The sequence below is a fragment of the Polyodon spathula genome, chromosome 23 (assembly GCF_017654505.1).
Source record: "Polyodon spathula isolate WHYD16114869_AA chromosome 23, ASM1765450v1, whole genome shotgun sequence".
In the NCBI taxonomy this organism is placed as follows: domain Eukaryota; kingdom Metazoa; phylum Chordata; class Actinopteri; order Acipenseriformes; family Polyodontidae; genus Polyodon; species Polyodon spathula.
This window is the reverse complement of record NC_054556.1, coordinates 27,788,856-27,802,329: the sequence shown is the minus strand read 5'-3', so window position 1 is coordinate 27,802,329 and position 13,474 is coordinate 27,788,856. Positions and strand designations below refer to the sequence as shown.

Genomic DNA, 13,474 nt, shown 5'->3' with positions numbered 1-13,474 from the left:
CACGTGATAAAAATGCCAGGGGGGAGTTCTTTACTATCTGCTCTTCTCCCGAATGGAATATATAACACAACTGAAAAGATACAGTAGTTATTAGTTTAGCTTTGTATTAATTTTACATCTAAAGCCATCTTCTTTAGATTGTTTGAATTGGGACCATATTCATTAGAGACAAAGACAGGGACGTTAACACGTGGGAGCTCTCCTCATCCCCTACATGACTAAACATCTGCTTGCTCTCCTACTCTACTAAAGAAACCTCTTCAAACTCAAACGCAGCAATCCCTTGCCTCCATCTGTAATGTTAATGATCAAAACTGGTGTGGCACTTAGAGAGCTTGCAAGTGGCAACTGTGCATACTGTATCCAGTATATGCAAATGGTATCACTTGTATTGCGCAGAGGTACTTCACATCCCAGGTCCAAGGGTGGCTGAAGCAGCTCTCCAAAGGGTCAATGGGTCCAGGCTTACCTCCCAAGAAGATGTTAGAAGGGGGGGTCAGCTCTGACACTGTCACATCCCAGCAGTGTAGCAGCAGCGTGGAGAGATGAGTGACCCCCGCATGCAGAGGGTCAGCGCCCGTGCAGTGATGCGCTACACTGGTGTGAAAGACATGAGGCTTGCTGTGTCTTTTCAAAAGCACTAACACTTCAGCCATTCCACCCTGAAGTAAACTGCAGCAACAGAAGGGAGTCTGTGTCTCCGCAGCAGTGTCTGAAGTCCGCTGCTGCCAGCTGCCATTCACAAGTCATTCCAAGCTCATCTGTGTACTATTTTAAAAGTGCCGTTTCAGCTGTAGCCTGATTCATACATGTTAAGATATTATTCAGCATTCTAAACCCGATGCTTAAGAGAGGCAGTGCAGAGGTATGAGGGTGAGGTGGCACAGCCAGTCAAAGGCAGTGGAGTGTGGGGGTGAAGTGGCACAGCCAGTCAATGTGTGAGCCTTCCTCCTATGGAGCTCTGAGTTCAAATCTGTTCAGAACTGGGGCTCCCTTGCAATTTAGTAATGTCAGCACTAAAATCAACAAGCACCAGAATTGAAATCAATCATCATTCATTATCCTAGGAATTATATATTCGTGTTTATTTCTAGAAGGGAAATATTGTGTTCAGTTCACATTAACATCAAGTACGCAGTGGGCTATGTATCTGTGCCTATGAGTGTTGTGAACCATGCTGCAGATTGAGGTTAAATGAGTTAATTGTAACAAGACTGTCTGGCAGGAGCAGCACTGTGGATCTCTTTGATACAGGGAAACAATAGAGAACTTCAGAAAAGTTACATGAGGCCGCTTTATCCAGAAAACGTTTAAGGAATATATATATATATCTCTGGCTATATATATATATATATATATATATATATATATATAGCCATTTGAAGTTGTGCTTATTTTGATGGCTTTGAACCAAGCCACATAACTGCCTTATAGTGTATCATCAAAAACTGCTTCAGGGTGAAGTGTCCTGTGTGTGCATTTCTCATCCCAGTGCATCTACCTTCCTAGCTTGATCCGTTCTGGAGAAAAGGCAACCTGGCATTCTCCGAATCAAGGCAGGGATTCCTGAAAGGTCGAAATGCCTAATGGATTATTAGATAGTTTGAACAAGAGACAAGTCAGGATGGCTCAGTAACATCTGGGTTTGATTACTGACCTGTGCTTCCAGGGGTCAGGCCCACCCTATAGAACACACACAGCATAGTGTCTGCTGCCACAGATGTCACAGTTACACCCAGGAACCAGCTGGCTATGATCCTACTGCATCTGAACTCATAATGCATGTCTTAGCGTAGCTCTGGAAATGTTCTACCACACTCAAGTCCAAATATGCAGCAAATATCAACAAATCCGTAATTTGAAGCATTTTTTTTTTGTGTGCATGGTTATTAAGAGCTGGATTTTAAAAATGTATTTATACTTTGAGCAAACCAGCAACAGACCCAGCTTTTATAACCAAACCCAGTAATAGCGGTGTACTGGGTGCTGTAAAACACAGCGAGGAAGAACAAGGGACTCAGTCCATTCTTTTCTCAGTCAGGTGTTTCTTCAACCGTTGCTCACCTGACTTTGGATGGGCTGCTTTGGTTTTCTAGTTGTGAGAATGTGCAGAGGCTGCAGCAGTCGAGTCTGCAGCACCCAGTGGAACATTCATTCTTAAGAATATGATAGAAGGAATGATTCTTTTCCATCCAGTCCCAGTTCCTGACCCTAGTGGAGTCAAAGGACAGTCAGCAGATTGTTTACAGTTGTACTGAAGCCAAGCACAAGACATTAACACAACACAACATCCCTCTTCGCAATCTTTGAAGTCAGTTCAGTTGTGGTGTGTGTTTATCAAGCGTCAGACAACAATAGTTTAAAAAAAAAGGAATTCATCTTCACTAGTATGGGTAAGTGTTACGTGCGGTACAGTATACAAAATTACATGCATACCTGTGCATTTATAGAGACAGCGTATCAACACACATCAGTGTTAGCCCCTAAAATAAAACTCAATCACAAGACAAATATTCTGAAAAAATGCCTGCACTGTCGCAGCTCATTTCATTTTCTTATGACTTTGCCTGCATCTCAGTGCATCGCTGTTACAAATAAGATGTGCGGCACATTCAGCTATTGCTGTATTCACGGTAATAACACTTGTTCACATGCACACAAATAGATGACATGAACTCTGTTAGAGTGCTCATGGATCAGGGAAAGCTGGAGATGTTCTGCTGGGGTTTTGGTCCTGTTCTCATCCAGTACAGGCAGCTGTGATGTTCTGCTGGGGTTTTGGTCCTGTTCTCATCCAGTACAGGCAGCTGTGATGTTCTGGTCCTGTTCTCATCCAGTACAGGCAGCTGTGATGTTCTGCTGGGGTTCTGGTCCTGTTCTCATCCAGTACAGGCAGCTGTGATGTTCTGCTGGGGTTCTGGTCCTGTTCTCATCCAGTACAGGCAGCTGCGATGTTCTGCTGGGGTTCTGGTCCTGTTCTCATCCAGTACAGGCAGCTGCGATGTTCTGCTGGGGTTCTGGTCCTGTTCTCATCCAGTACAGGCAGCTGTGATGTTCTGCTGGGGTTCTGGTCCTGTTCTCATCCAGTACAGGCAGCTGTGATGTTCTGCTGGGGTTCTGGTCCTGTTTTCATCCAGTACAGGCAGCTCTGCTCACAATAGCAACGTATTTTATGATTCTGATCCATGTAAAATCAAGTGTTACCCTTTTCAGTTTTAAAATAATATTTAGCAAGGCTCGCAGCCCAATTCAGTGTCATATCTGATGTGAAATAATGCCAGGCACTGTTGTCATAACTGTGTCAGTGAAGTTCCATGTGCTTTAAAGGTTGCATGATTGATGCCGGTGAGTGTTATATTATTCTGATTAAAGAAAGCAGTGATCTGGGTGCTGTGTTCTGCATGCCTCTTCCACACACACAGGCACCTTGTGCACACTGCATGGAGGGCTCAAAAGGTACAGCATGGGAATTAGTGTATCCATCTCTGCCATCCATCATCTGCTTTGATCCATCAGCTTATTCAATATTATAATTTTCTAGAGTTTCATTTAATTGTAGAGAGATTCTTCTTCCCCCGAATACACATTTGTTTTATTAAACCCCCTCTTTTTTTGGAAAGAAAATAAAATTTGGCAGCCGTGAACACATTTAGTTGTCCGGCTCATAAATTTTATTTATTTATTTTTTTATTCATTTTTTTTCGAGTCGTTCTTTCTGTGTAATTCCTCCTCAGGGATTTGCGGAAAAATCCATCAGCGAGTTAGGCAATGAAGAGAGAGAGAGACGTCAGGGACTCTTCCCAGGAATCTCTTCATCCTGAAGCACTCCTGATAAGCATGTCCTCAAGCGCCTAATGAAACACTCAATATGTCAAGTGGACAAACGTTTGTGGAACCGACCCTGATATTGGGTTGATATAAATTTCATATTTTTACAAGACATCATTACAATGTTATTACTCACAGTTACAATGTGCTTAACAAGTAAAGCTGTTTGCATGATATATGTAAGCACACAATTGTATCAGGAAAGGGAGAGGGTTATATCATGCAATACAATGTACGCATTCAGTACATTGTGGCTATGCATAATAGCATTGTAATGATGTGTAAGCCTGCATGCATTTACTAAGAGAGTAACGACTCTGTAAATCCACAGTAATTAGAGACACTTCAAGTGTTACCAGTATATGGTGCTCAAAGGTTGAGACCTGATGAGGATGTGAGAGCCTGTGTCCTGCCCACTTGCACACAGAGGAGACTGTATAGGAATGAAAGGAGAAGACAGCAAGCACACATCTGGTAACTCCGGACTCAGGCATGGTATTCAGGGGGAATAGACTGCTTGTGTCGCGTGGGATGGGAGAACAACACAGAACCCTGAAAGACGGCACATCTCCTCCATAATGAAGAAGAAAGGAAGAGTGGTGTGACCTTGAGCGAGTCCTTCGAGTGCAAAGGAACAAATCAGATGAAGAAAGAGACAATATCCATTCAAATCAGATAAAGAGACACTATCTGTTCAAATCAGACTTTCATCTACTGCCCACACTCAGAAATGCAGGGGTGAGGGTCCTCTTCAAGTATTTCAGCAGCACACTTGGCTTCATTGCACAGAGCTGCCTGATCTGAACTGCATCGCTACTCAAATACAGACTGTTCCTCTTCTCAGCCCTTTGCCCCGACGCTCTGACTGCTGTCTCGAGTATGAAAACAACCAGAGGATTTAAATGAAGATAGTTTAGGATTCCTTCAAAAAAATAGCTGAGGATGAACTGACATTATTCCAGTACAAATAAGGATGACAAATGCAATGTCAATGTATCACTAATCAGCACACACGGTGTTCTCTGTGCTGGCATTCCAGTGGAAAGCACAAGACAGGCAATTGGAGTGATCAGTATAGCATTAAGATGGGGTCACCTTGCCCTGGTTTGATGGTTTTTGAAATAAAAGAAAGACAGGTTGTGGAAGAATTGATTGAAGTGTTTAAAGTCCTGAAAGGAGTTGAAATAAATGATCTCTAGTCAGTATTTTAAGTGTAAAACACAGAGATTAGTAGCAGAGGACTGGAAAGTGAGTGGAGAGACTCCGAACAGAGAGGGAGGGCAGGAGACACTTCCCGACACAAGGTGGGTGGATGGAATCGGTTCCCAATTGTTGCTGCTGAATCACTGGGACCCTTTAATAGCAGCAGGCAGGCTATGTGTGACGTTTCCACACATGTTAGCTGAACCGTGCTGCTCTTTCCTGTGTCAAACCCCCTCCCTGTTGTATTGATTCGATGTTCCTCATTTAAAAATAGCAAATACTAGAGAATCATTATTAGTGAGTGCTGCTAGTTAAGAGTCTTGCTTGATGTTTAGATACAATATGCTTCACTCGCTCTGTGAATGTAGCTGGAATCACACACGTCAACAATTTGCAGAAAGCATTGCTCAGATTATTATGATGCATGTATTACGCAAACGAACAATTTTCCTGCCACTTTGAGCCAGAGCAAACAAAACAAGCATGGAAAGGGCTGGAGGTTCACAACAGTGGTGACATTCTATTGAGTGAGTCAGGGAAAGTAATCCTGCAAAACTGTAGAATGTCTCAATGAGCAGAGCTGCATGAACCCTAACCCTAACCCTAACCACAACGAATCATTAAAGCATGGCAACAAAAAACAAAAAACCAGGCAGAACGATCATGCAAAAAGATTTACACATTAAACACATTGTAACGATGCATACTAACATTGTAATGATGTGCAAGCACACATGTATCTACTAAGGAACTACTATGTTAATCCACAGTAATTAGAGGCTCTTACTGTAAAGTGTTACCCAATTAAGTTATATGTTAATAAACCATGAATAGATATGCAATTGTGTCTATTAGGTATTTTTTGGAACTATTCGCTTAGCTACTTTACTTTAAATATGAAAGTCTTGTCATGGTCAGTGTCTCGTTGGCAAGATTAAACCAGCTTGACATTGCTATCAGTAATTAATACAGATATTCTTGAAACCATGATTATAACAGAGTTTAATCTGGTGAGTCTGACATTATTATCTCCCACAGCAATAACATGAAACAGCAGCAAAACATGACGAATTGTGTTCCTCACATCCGTTTAGTAGAGCTCGTTTTTCAGCTGCGGCATGTATAAACACGCTGTTTTATGTTAAGGGAGCGCTGATAAACAGACCCGGCATTGAGAAATCAAACCTGCAAGAGGCTGGAGACTGTGAAAGAAACCCAGGGCTCAGCTGGAGAGCTGCTGAGAGCTCCTCGTCTGACAGAAATGCATGTGCAGCACGGCCAGCTCAACATTTACCTGTGCAAGTAAACCTGTTGTGTGATTGACCGTTTTCTGAGGCTGTGCTGCTGAACCATCCAGTGACAAATGAAGCAAGTAACTGTGGAAAACACAGAACACAGTTATACAGATTCTGACCAGCTTTAAAGTAACAATCAGGGACAGGAAAAATAACACACGAAAAAGAATCTGTTCTGCACACGTCAATGGCGTGTCGAAATGTTCAGGCCTCGAAATGAAAGGGCTGGGTTGTTTATTTCTGGTTTCTTAACAGTATTTGTTGTATGAAACGTTCTGTTTGGGTTCTGGCCCGTGTTTGTTTGGCACTTCTTAGAGCTAAACCTACACCTTATGCTTTCCCTGGAAGACACGCTGGATCCAAGCTATTCCCATTGAAATCCCAGGTGGTGACGACAGTTTCTCATTCTCTGTCCAGTGGCTTCCTCTTAATTAGGAATCCAAAGCAAGGATCCTCACATTCTGAGACCCTGAGAGAAACTCTTGTTTGCTTGCATTGGCTCTTTTCAAGAATCTCTCCCTCTCACATTCAATAGCCCTGGATTTCTGTTTCTCCAGGTCAGACACTGCTCCGAGGTTCAGCGCAGTAACATTTGGATTTGAAAATAAATATATCTGCTCCTCAGCTGAACTGAGACTTTAATACTAATAAAAACGCAGCGATCTGACCAGATGAAATATTGACTTAACCTGTTACATGTGCACTTTAAAGCTCATTATCATACAAATTCTCATTATCATACACATTCTTAATCTCAAATAAAAGATTTGCTGAGATGTTCTCTTCTGTTATTGATGCTGTATGATGGGATGTTTTCAATACAGAGTCACTGATATTGTACATTAAAGAACACTTCAGGCTTCTACAGTTGAGACTAACATGACTTTACGTGTCTCTAATTACTGTTGTATTTACATGCTAGCTACTTAGTAAATATATGTATATGTAGATGTAAGTACACAATTGTTTCAGAAAAGGGTTAGGGTTATATCATGCACATCTTTTTACTCATTAAGTACACGGTAACTATGCATAGTAACATTGTAATGATGTGTAAGAAGTATGCATGTATTGGCTAAGTGACTACTATGTAAATACACAGTAATTAGAGACTCTTAATGTAAAGTGTTTGTGGGAATTGCATGGAGACCCTTTAAAGACCTTCCTCAAGAGTAATAAAATCAACACAAAGTGTATGTCTCCCAGTACAGTGTGTGCGCGCGTGTGTGCGTGTGTGCGTGTGTGTCTGTGTGTGTGTGTGTGTGTGCGCGCGTGTGTGCGTGTGCGCGCGTGTGTGTGTGTCTGTGTGTGTCTGTTTTTGTGTGTGTGTGTGTTTTTGTGTGCGTGTGTGGTTTTGTGTGTGTGTGTTTGTGTGTGCGCATGTGTGTCTGTGTGGTTTTGTGTGTGTCTGTTTGTGTGTTTTTGTGCGCGAGTGTGTGTGTTTTTGTGTGTGTGTGTGTTTTTGTGTGTGTGTGTGTGTGTGTGTGTATCTGTTTTTGTGTGCGTGTGTGTGTGTGTGTGTGCGTGTGTGCGTGTGTGTGTGTGTGTGCATGTGTGTTTTTCTAAAGGGGCACATTGTAAAGAATGTGGGTCACGGACCCCTACCTCCCTTGATTGCAGTGTTGAGTGGATTCTATATTCACAATCTGTATGTTTTTCAGATGGATCACAGATGGACTTTCCATATGAAACTTTCATTTCAACTTTCTGGCAAGCTTATTCAATCAAATAGTTCTGTGGAACATCATTTATCTAGCTACTGCTCTGCATATTTCCTCCTTCATTCTTTGACCCGTCTCCAGTCCAGACAGTTGGGTTTGTTATAGGAGACCCAAACTCCTGTGCAAACAAACCAGTGTTTAAATGAAAGGCAGCAACTGACTGGGTTTCTCATTCCCTCTAAAGGCTTTAGCCGTGATCCTCTCATGGGCACTAAACTGTGCCAATTAAAGTACCTGGGTTTCATAGCAGGGCAATATTAACAGAGTATCTTTTGATTCCAGGAGACGAGCAAACAGTGAATGTGCTGGCAAGGGACAAGCTTCTTCTCTCCTTGCAAACATCTCTTGCATTCTTGATGAGAGCTGAACCCTGTCAGTTATATTTCTGATGGAATGAGGTATAATCTATGAAAGATCATATAAAGGTTGCATGCACAGGGCACTAGTCTGTACCCGCTATGGAGGCAGCGCCACATTTCTGTGCGTTTAGAAAATCTGTAGAGCAGTTCCTGTCGTTCAGCACACTTTGGCTTGTTTATAATCAGAATAAAGAGAAAGAAAAGAACAAAATACCAAGCCACAGAGATTGCAAACGGTGCCTGTGCCTTCCATAGAGCCGTTCATCTGAACCGGAATTCTTTATTGGAAAATGAAATAATAATAAAATATCAAGGTCTGGCTGCCTTTCAGTTTTCTGTACCGTCGAGTGCATGAGAATAAAACAAAAGGAAGGAAGGAGGAAGGTGCCGTCACAGTTCTTATTCTATATGGGAACAAAGAGAGATCCCAACATGCCTGCCTGGGACGTTAAACAGCTGCTGCCATCCCAGCTGAGTCCCAGGGGAGCGCGCTGGGCTTGGAGCACAGGCCCTGGACCGGGCCTTCCCCTTCTGGGACATTTTGTTCTGTTTTTATTGCCTATTTCTAGACACACATATTTTTCAGCTCAAGCTAAAGAGTCTGAGACCGGAACAGGTAGTCTAAAAACAGCACAAAAAAAGGTATATTAGTAACAAAGAAGGAAAACAAACAGACAAGCTCCCCAAAGTCTGTCGCGCTGAAACACCGTGACTTTTCTAGCTTCTCCAAACAAACCCTGATACTGCAGGAATTTTTTTGTTGGACTGCTTTTAGATTTGAGTGACGCAGAACTAGCTTTCAACAACAGTTATTGTGCTTGAATTTTTAACGATGGCTACCTTTCTAAATATTTTTCATTCTGCTACGCAGGGAAATAGAAGTGCAACGTTCAGGCTTAAAGTGTGAGTCAAAGCTCAGATGTTTTAATATTAAACACCACAAAGGAAATGTACAGTATGATGAGATCTGGAAACAGCAGCTCAGCCCCAAAGCAAGTGCTAACCATCTGAGCCATTGCATCTTTGTATTGTATCAGTGTATAAAGACTATTATGGAGTCTGTGTGGTCCAGTGGTTAAAGAAACAGGCTTGGAACCATTAGGTCTCTGGTTCAAATCCCAGCTCAGCCACTGATTTCATATTTCACTGAACCTCCTTGTGCCCCATCTTTTGGGTGAGACGTTGTTGTAAGTGACTCTGCAGCTGATGCACAGTTCACACACCCTAGTCTCGCATCTTGTAAAGCACTCTGTGATGGTGGTCCACTATGAAAGGCGCTATATAAAGATAATGATTATTATTATTATTATGTGTCATACAGCACACAGGCCCAGATAGCGCTCTATAGGTAGAAATCAATTTCCTTATCCATAACTTCATAAACAAAAATGTTATAAGGAAAAAATGATGTCAAAAGTGTATTGTTTTATTGTCACTAATCGGTTCTATAGGATAACTTAATTGATAGATTGTACATCATCTCTTTAAACAGATTGGTAAACTAAAGTGTTACTGGTAGTAAGGAAAACAGCTGGTTTACCTGGCTGTGGTTTTATTGCTTGGGTCACACCTTTAAAAGGCTTATACCTCAATCTAAGGGTGGCATTCCATGTAATTAACTTTATTAAGAGTCTTCATGTGCACAGGGGTGAAGACCACGTCTATATATATAAATACACTACCCCCCAGTAGAACCTACAAAGAAACTTTAGCTCCTTTCTCATCTGGCTTATTGACTTAGCCCATATGGTTTTGATTGGGACACAGAATGGTGGGGATGCTTGTCACTGCTCAAGTGTGGGGGCTCAGTGACCTTGCCGACACCCTGAGAGAAGAAGACAAGAACAATAGATACAAACAGACTCCTCTTTCATGGGGGTCCTGTCACTGCATTAGCAAGCACTCTGCAAAGAACCACAAGCCTCCCTAGCGCTGGAAACAAGATGCACTCACTTCAAGAGCCTTGTTTTTATTTATTCTGCTTACACCATTTTAATTCCTAAATGAATAAATAAACAAATACTTACAGAAATATCAGCATTTTTACCACGACACTGATCCGAATTGAAAGTGTTCAGGATGGCTGAAGTGCTTGTTCAGGAGCAGGGCTTGGGGTTTTCAGAACAGAATGCATCCTCTCTGTCATACCTGTTCAAGCCCGCTGGAAACACAACTGCACATCTGGAAATGATTAGCAAAACTCAAGCAAAATGCCAGCAGTGGGGATTTATTTCCTGTAATCTTATTAAAGTATGGAAAACAAAAGGAAATATTCCCTGAGCTCTCAAACCCCCTGCCAGCAGCATTACCTTCATTATGGGCCATTTAAACTGACATATTTAATTTGACATGATTGTGGAAACATAAAAAAAAAGATTAAAAGTGAAACCAAAGAGCTCTCAATAAATCAGCCTGGTGGATCCTGAGTCCCGTCAACATGGTCCATCTCAGGAAACAGGACAAGAGGAATGAAGGGACAAAGACACATCCATCTCAGGAAACAGGACTAACAGGAATGAAGGGACAAAGACACGACCATCTCAGGAAACAGGACAAGAGGAATGAAGGGACTAAGACACGACCATCTCAGGAAACAGGACTAACAGGAATGAAGGGACTAAGACACGACCATCTCAGGAAACAGGACTAACAGGAATGAAGGGACTAAGACACGACCATCTCAGGAAACAGGACTAACAGGAATGAAGGGACTAAGACACGACCATCTCAGGAAACAGGACTAACAGGAATGAAGGGACAAAGACACGACCATCTCAGGAAACAGGACTAACAGGAATGAAGGGACAAAGACACGACCATCTCAGGAAACAGGACTAACAGGAATGAAGGGACAAAGACACGACCATCTCAGGAAACAGGACTAACAGGAATGAAGGGACAAAGACACGTCCATCTCAGGAAACAGGACTAACAGGAATGAAGGGACTAAGACACGACCATCTCAGGAAACAGGACAAGAGGAATGAAGGGACTAAGACACGACCATCTCAGGAAACAGGACAAGAGGAATGAAGGGACAAAGACACGACCATCTCAGGAAACAGGACTAACAAGAATGAAGGGACAGAAACACGTCCATCTCAGTACAATAGATACACTGTACAATAGATACACTGTACAATAGATACACTGTACAAGGCTGAAACACAGCAGTGGTCCATCGTAAGAGTTGTTGTTTAAGGTCCTTATCCACGTGGATCTTATCTGACCAGAGTCATAGCTTCAGCACAGTGGGATCATTTAATACAAGATCCATAATAAACATGAAACCTGCTACATGTGATATAAGAGATAAACATGCCCTGTGGTTCTCTAAATAATCAAGATTAGTCCTGCCAGCCTCCCCACTTTCTACACAGCTGGGTCTCAAACAGCTTCCTATTGCCATTCAAACATGAACATCACATCTTATGAGAAATGTCAATTATCATGCCTGGGAGCAATTTAACAGCACATTGCAGTTTCTGGCAGCTTTCACTCTGGGTCATTAATCATGTATGATTTGGAAATGTTTTAGTTACAGCAAAGTGACAAGAAAATGGAAATGTGTAAAAGCTAACTGCTCAGGTTCAATGAGCATGTCTGCTAGAGCCACTGCTAAGCTTCTTTTTCTTGTCATGACTTCTTCTGTTTGCTTATGTCTTATAAAAAATAAAACTATATATATATATATATATATATATATATATATATATATATATATATATATATATATATATATAGTAGTAACTTGCAGTATAATTTTTCACTCATCCACAGATACAGTACATATTTTGATGTGTTTTAAAAACCGAAACGTAATTCTCGAAATTGGAGACTGTTGGCACACAGAGCTCTAGGATATCTATGGGAACAGGATTGCTAGTAATAGTGGAGAGGGGGTTAAAATCGCTTTCCTGCTAATGTCATGTTGGAGGGATGTCAAGTGAAGCTCTGTTTCATGGAAACTGGAGGATTGAAAAGCTGAAGGCTTGGCAGTGTAGAAGCCGTTACTTTGCAATTATTACTGCAGTCAGTTACCACAACATGCTGGCTTTCTCAGCATTCCCTCTTGTGTTGTAACACTTTACATGAGGTGTCTCTAATTCCTGTGTAAGCAGTTACTTACTAAATACATGAGTGCTTACACATCATCACAGTGTTATTAAGCATCGTGCTACAATGTGCTTAATGTGTAAATGTTTTTGCACAATATAACCCTAACACTAACCATATCCCCAACCCTTTTCTGCTATTGTTTACCTACATCTATGGTGCAAAAAGATGTACACATTAAGTACATTGTAACTATGCATAATAACACTGTAATGGTGTGTAAACACACCTGTATTTACTAAGTAAACACACAGTAATTAGGGGCTCTTAGTGTACAGTTTTGTTCTGGTCAGTGTTTTTTGGTGAAATTGATGCTGCTTCATTCCCTCTTCATTGATTTTATGCAATGAGGGTAGAGGAGTGTTGGAAGTTTCCTTTTAGAATATAAACCATAGGCAACATGAGTCAGGAAAATGGATCCCAACAAAGCGTTCCTCACAACACTAATGAGGAAGCAAATTGCCCTGACTCGCTGCACGACTGACGTTACCATGGGGATCACCCCTCTGTCATCCTAAGTCATGTGACTGGGGCCTGAGCGACTACGAGTTCTTTTGGTTAAACATCAATAGTAACCTTGACAACCAAGAAGAAGCCGGGACTTAAAATACAAAGAAACAACTATGTAGCCCAAACAATCATTTTGAGAAGTCGAAATATAAAATGATCTTGACAAAATGCTTTAGCACCACGTGGCCCGTCCCGGCTTACTTTCACCTCTGCTCAGGTAGTGAGCCCCTATTGAAAAGTCAAGCTGCATAAACTGTATAACAACTGTCAGGACCAGCAAGCTAGCTGCATTGAACCCAGGACATGTTTAAGCCTCGCTGCATGATTCCTGCCTGTGATAGCAATTACCTGAATCCACTTAGCATCACTTGTGTTTTGACCAAAAAAGTTTTGCAGCAAAATTAAATATGGAGAGGTAATGGAGTGCACAGGCATCTGTTTT

At 41.7% G+C, this 13,474-nt stretch overlaps 1 protein-coding gene across 1 annotated transcript in view; it reads left to right on the top strand.

The window, feature by feature from the left end:
- LOC121297703 (angiopoietin-1-like) overlaps positions 1-13,474 on the top strand; it is a 42,799-nt gene that overhangs the window by 956 nt on the left and 28,369 nt on the right. The gene's annotated exons all lie outside the window — the stretch shown is intronic.